The following is a 6781-nucleotide window of genomic DNA, read 5'->3' on the forward strand; positions in this document are numbered from 1 at the left end:
AAACTCCATTTGCCATTTTTCAGCCCAGCTTTGCATCCTATCTATGTCTCTTTGCAGCCTACAACAGCCCTCCACCTCATCCACTACTCCACCAATCTTGATGTCATCAGCAAATTTACTGATCCAAACTTCAGCCCCATCCTCTAAGTCATTAATAAAAATCACAAAGAGCAGAGGACCAAGCATTGATCCCTGTGGCACTCCGCTAGCACTTCGTCTATGTTGGGGGTGATCTTGCTGCCACTCTGCATAGGGATCTGTGGCAGAGGGAGGGAAGGGGCCGATCGGGGCTGGCCACTGGGATGTGGGGGGCGGGGGGGAGGGGGGGGCGGGTCCTGTGGGCTGGGTGGTCAGGACAGCTGGGGGGAGGGGGGGTGGGGGTTGGGACTGCCAGAGTGGGGTGGTGTCGGGACTGGCCCAGAGACGTCCAGGAGGCCAGCAATCGGGGGGAGGGGGGTCGGGGGGGGGGGGAGGGCGGGAAGTGTTCGGGGGGGGGGGTGCGGGGGGGTGGTTGCAGGGGCAGCAATGCGGGTTTGCTGTGCTGGCCAGTGATCAGGAAGCCAGCAGTGCGGGGCTATCGCGCTTGCGCCGTGTCCGCTCTGATGGATCGGTGCTTGCGCGGTGGCCCACTCTGTACGATGCTGCTGGCCTCTCTAGCGGGAATAGGCTCTGCCCACTGATTTTCATCGTCAATCCCGCTCGTGCATTCTGCAGTGCTCAGAGCATTCATATGTAATTCCCGCTAAAAAAAACAGCGGGTTTTACTCCAGCTTTTACGCAAATATGGCACTTAGAATCTTTTTGGGAGAATCCTGGCCAATGTACTTCACAGTAAGAAGTTTAACAACACCAGGTTAAAATCCAACAGGTTTATTTGGTCATCAATTTGTTTGCGCACCACCACATCAATGTACTTCACACAGAGAGATAAAGTTCCACTAACCATTAGTGTCTGGAGTTCTGCATAGCAACGTTCCAATGAGACAGGGAAGTTATGGTAGGTTACAGGAACCATGGTGTACAAAGATTGTAATGAATCTAGTCAAGAAGAAAAGAAAAGCTTACAAAAGGTTCAGGGAGCTAGGTAATGTTAGAGACCTAGAAAAGTATACGGCTAATAGGAAGGAACTTAAGAAGGAAATTAGGAGAGCCAGAAGGGGTCATGAGAAGGCCTTGGCAGGCAGGATTAAGGAAAACCCCAAGGCATTCTACAAGTATGTGAAGAGCAAGAGGATAAGACGTGAAAGAATAGGACCTATCAAGTGTGACGGTGGGAAAGTTTGTATGGAACCGGAAGAAATAGCAGAGGTACTTAATGAATACTTTACTTCAGTATTCACTATGGAAAAGGATCTTGATGGTTGTAGTGCAGACTTGCAGCGGACTGAAAAGCTTGAGCGTGTAGATATTAAGAAAGAGGATGTGTTGGAGCTTTCGAAAAGCATCAAGTTAGATCAGTCGCCGGGACTGGATGAGATGTACCCCAGGCTACTGTGGGAGGTGAGGGAGGAGATTGCTGAGCCTCTGGCAATGATCTTTGCATCATCAATGGAGATGGGAGAGGTTCTGGAGGATTGGAGGATTGCGGATGTTTTTCCTTTATTCAAGAAAGGGAGTAGAGATAGCCCTGGAAATTATAGACCAGTGAGTCTAACCTCAGTGGTTGGTAAGTTGATGGAGCAGATCCTGAGAGGCAGGATTTATGAATATTTGGAGAGGTATAATATGATTAAGAATAGTCAGCATGGCTTTGTCAAAGGCAGATCATGCCTTACGAGCTTGATTGAATTTTTTGAGGATGCGACTAAACACATTGATGAAGGAAGAGCAGTAGATGTAGTATACATAGACTTCAGCAAGGCATTTGATAAGGTGCCCCATGCAAGGCGTATTGAGGAAGTGAGGGGGCATGGGATCCAAGGGGACATTGCTTTGTGGATCCAGAACTGGCTTGCCCACAGAAGGCAAAGAGTGGTTATAGATGGATGATATTCTGCATGGAGTGGAGTGCCCAGGGATCTGTTCTGGGACCCTTACTCTTTGTGATTTTTATAAATGACCTGGATGAGGAAGTGGAGGGATGGGTTGGTAAGTTTGCTGATGACACAAAGGTTGGAGGTGTTGTGGATAGTGTGGAGGGATGTCAGAAGTTGCAGCGAGACATTGATAGGATGCAAGACTGGGCGGAGAAGTGGCAGATGGAGTTCAACGCAGATAAGTGTGAGGTGGTTCATTTTGGCAGGTCAAATAGGATGGCGGAATATAATATTATTGGTAGGACTCTTGGCAGTGTGGAAGATCAGAAGGATCTTGGGGTCCGAGTTCATAGGACGCTCAAAGCAGCTGTGCAGGTTGAGGCTGTGGTTAAGAAGGCGTATGGTGAACTGGCCTTCATCAATCGAGGAATTGAGTTTAGGAGTCGTGAGATAATGTTGCAGCTCTATAGGACCCTGATCAGACCACACTTGGAGTACTGTGCTCAGTTCTGGTCGCCTCATTACAGGAAGGATGTGGAATCCATAGAAAGGGTGCAGAGGAGATTTACAAGGATGTTGCCTGGGCTGAGGAGCATGCCTTATGAGGATAGGTTGAGTGCGCTCGGCCTTTTCTCCTTGGAGAGACGAAGGATGAGGGGTGACCTGATAGAGGTGTATAAGATGTTGAGAGGTATTGATCGAGTGGACAGTCAGAGGCTTTTTCCTAGGGCTGAAATGGTTGCCACAAGAGGATACAGGTTTAAGGTGCTGGAGAGTAGGTACAGAGGAGATGTCAGGGGTAATTTTTTCACTCAGAGAGTGGTGGGTGCATGGAATGGGCTGCCAGCAATGGCGATGGAGGCGGATTCGATAGGGTCTTTTAAGAGACTTTTAGATAAGTACATGGAACTTAGTAAGATAGAGGGTTATAGGTAAGCCTAGTAATCGCTAAGGTCGGGACATGTTCGGCACAACTTTGTGGGCTGAAGGGCCTGTATTGTGCTGTAGGTTTTCTATGTTTCTATGTTTCTAACCAGGATCGGAATGCCACCCAGAATGATCCGATCTTGAGCCAAGTAACGGATCTTGTCCTGAGAGGGAGGTCGAGTAATAGAAACCACCCCGAGGTTTGGCCGTATATGTCCCGAAGATAGGAGTTGTCGGTATTGGATAGATGTTTAATATGGGATATGAGAGTCGTTACTCCTCATTATTAAGAGGAAAGGTGCTGGAACAGGTGCACCAAGGGTGCCTGGGGGTGGTGTGAATGAAGGAAACAGCAAGAATGTTGATGCACAAATTGAAATGAAAGTGGGATTGTGTGAATACTGTGCTTTGGTACGAAAGGTGCTGTCCTCGCCACCTCTGCTTGATTAGATTATGGCTTTCCAAGTATTCTGCTATTACTTCCTTTAACGATTGATCCCAACATAGCACAATGGTTAGCACTGCTGCATTACAATGGCAGGGACCTGGTTTCAATTTCAGCCTCAGGTGACAGTCTGTATGTAGTTTGCACTTCTCTCCCTGTGTCAGTGTGAGTTTCCTCGGAGTGCTCCGGTTTCCTCCCACACTCCAAAGATATGTAGGTTAGGTTGATTGGCCATAGTAAATTGACTCTTAGGGCCTGATTTTACCATCAAGTTGTGCCTGTTTTTGGGTGCCAAAACTTGGTAAAGTCGGGCATGCATTTAAATTGACTTAATGGGTTGCACGCCCAAACTTAACCGCACTTCCCCCTTTACCACTGCGTTCACCCGTCCAGATTTGTCACGAAACAGACATGGTCCACAAAGGTTTGATTTGGTCGCTCCAGCTTCTGAGGAGGTTATTCCGAGTGTCCGGCGGTTCTCTGCTTCAGATCGTTGGTGGGGGGGGAGGGAGGCGAGTCAGATGGCTCTCTGACTCAGATCGGTGGGGAGGGGGGTCAAAGGGGTGTAGGGGGTCGGGGGCAGGAGGGGCGGGGGGGAAGGAGGGGTCTGCTGCCACTCTGTGTGTGATCAGTGGGGGGGGGAGAGGGGGCTGCGGGGAATGGGGGGTCCGCTGCCACTCTACGTGTGATTAGTGGGGAGGGAGAGGGGAGGGGCCGGCGATCGGTCTGGGTGGTGGGTGGATGAGAGGATAAGAGGGTCAGTAATGTTGTGGGGGTGGGGCAATGACTTTTGGGGGAAGTGGGGAGGCATTATCCGGCCCGGAAGCGATGTGACAGGGGAGCATTGTTCTATCATGGAGGCGCCAATCGGAGCTGCAGGATTTCAGGCGCATTAAGCCCCACCCACAGGTTTGTGCAGCACTATTCAGATTCGCTGCTATTTTTTCAGGCAGAGTGCATACGGGAACGCCTGAGAACGGGTCTAAAAGTCGGATATGAAACACTCCCAGTTTCAAGTCCGCCCAGCACTGAGAATGAAAATGGTAAAATAGGGCCCTTAGTGACAGGGGGGAATCAGCATGGTAAATACATGGGGTTACGGGCATAGGGCCTGGGTGGGATTGTTGGTGATGCAGGCTCAATGGGCTAAATGGCCTCCTTCTGCATTGTGGGAGTTCTATGATTCTGTGATACCTGAACCTTACTAACTCATCAATACAAATATGGGGATTGGCCTTTGTTTTGATATGGGGAACTGATCTGTCCTGGATCTTAGTTTGAGGTGCAATTGGGACTGAGATTTTGTAGTGACTCAGAAATCCTGCCCACAGTTAGAGGGTGAGTTCTGTATTTGTGACGTGTCTGGCTGTCCTGATCTGGAGACTTCTAGGAGAGGCTGGACTGCATTGGTGGCTCGTGCTTTCAGCAATAAAGTGAAATGATGTCAACTGTTGTCACCTTCTTTGGTCTTCCTCTGATCTGTTCTTTTATCTCACTCATTTGCCTGTTATTGGATGTTCATTTTGTGCTCGGTAAATCCTCCCCTTCTCCACGACCCAGCTGAATGTCTCACTCAGCAGTTCACCACCCACAGAGATCATCAAGATGAAAAATGAGACATTGGATGAAATGCAAGAAACAACATTTCCTGGCGATGAATTGGGTGGATGTAAATTTTGTAAAGGAAGTGTTTCTTTCGATGATTTATGTAATAGAACATAGAACATTACAGCGCAGTACAGGCCCTTCGGCCCTCGATGTTGCGCCGACCAGTGGAACCAATCTAAAGCCCCTCTAATCTACACTATTCCAATATCATCCATATGTTTATCCAATAACCATTTGAATGCTCTTAATGTTGATGAGTCCACTACTGCTGCAGGCAGGGCATTCCACGCCCTTACTACTCTCTGAGTAAAGAACCTACCTCAAACATCTGTCCTATATCTCTCACCCCTCAATTTAAAGCTATGTCCCCTCGTGCTAGCCATCACCATCCGAGGAAAAAGGCTCTCACTATCCACCCTATCTAATCCTCTGATCATCTTATATGTTCAGTTTAATTGTGTCTTACCTATAAAGGGTTGAAACTTCATGCTAGAATCAGTGGGCAAATTCTCCAACCATTCCCACCAATGGAATTTTCCGATCCCCAGGAGTTAACAAAACATCAGGTACCAATTGCAAACTGGTTTCCATCAAATGTTGATTTGTTGTTGACTTTTAAAGTGAGTGTGAACATTCTTGGGAAATTGTGAAAATGTCACTGTACATGTCAGAATCCGGGACTAAGAGTGACAATGATTGGATCAAATTACACAACACATAGCACAATATACACCTTCAGGCATATTGCTGGGTGAGTCTCATCCTCCAGGAAACAAATCATAATTCTGATCAAATCCATTTCTGCTATAAGTACTCACAGTTTGTCACAGACTTTACTGAAGCCTGAGGAGATCACACATCAGCACCTCATGAGATTCTGGTAAGCAGTCAGCTATGAATTGAAGTTTAGAATATGCTGAGGAGTTTTTAGCTATGGACTCAGGTTTATGCATGTGTTTTTGCCTCAATACATAGCTTAATAATGATCAGAGTTAGTAAAGGGACTGTGAGAGACCATCTGGCACAGTGATAGTGTCCCTATCTCTGGACCAGAAGCTTAGGGGTCGAGTCCAATGGCTGGACAATTTGGCCACAGAAGGTGCATTTAACGCAATTCAACAGGCTGATAATCAGCTCGGAAATCCTTCAACCACTTTCCCCCGATGATCCCCCAATGGGTAAAAAATATTGTGGGTTTGAAGATATGCAAGAGAGTAAGGAGACTTGAGATGGAGTTGGAGGATATATAAAGCAGGTATGAGCAAGCATGGTGTAATCAGTGGAGGTGAATTGGAGGGAAGAGGAGCAGGGGATTAAAGCGGGAGATTGAACCAACAAACATGGACATCTTGGGATCAAAAGGTATAAAATGAAGAGAAGCTCAATGATTTGTCATATTGCTTTGAGAAAAAGAAAGAGATGATCACAATCCCTGATTTCACTCAATATAAATAGATAAAGTCAACGTCTACAATTCCTTTCCTTGGGAGAGACTTCACTCAGTATAGATAGACAACTCAATGCCAACTATCCCACTCTCAAAGAGAGACTTCACTCAATATAGATAGATAAACACAATGCCTACTACCCTACTCCCGAGAGAGAGAAAGAGAGAGACTTCACTCAATATAGATCGATAAACTCAATGTCGACAATCCCACTCCCAGAGAGAGAGACCTCACTCAATATAGATAAATAACTCAATGTCTACTACCCCACTCCTAGAGAGACTTCACTCAAAATAGATAGGTAAACTCAATGTCTCCTACCCGACTCCCAGAGAGACTTCACTCAATATAGATAGATAAACTCAATGTCTACTACC

Source organism: Mustelus asterias, unplaced genomic scaffold (genome assembly GCF_964213995.1).
Source record: "Mustelus asterias unplaced genomic scaffold, sMusAst1.hap1.1 HAP1_SCAFFOLD_650, whole genome shotgun sequence".
NCBI lineage: Eukaryota > Metazoa > Chordata > Chondrichthyes > Carcharhiniformes > Triakidae > Mustelus > Mustelus asterias.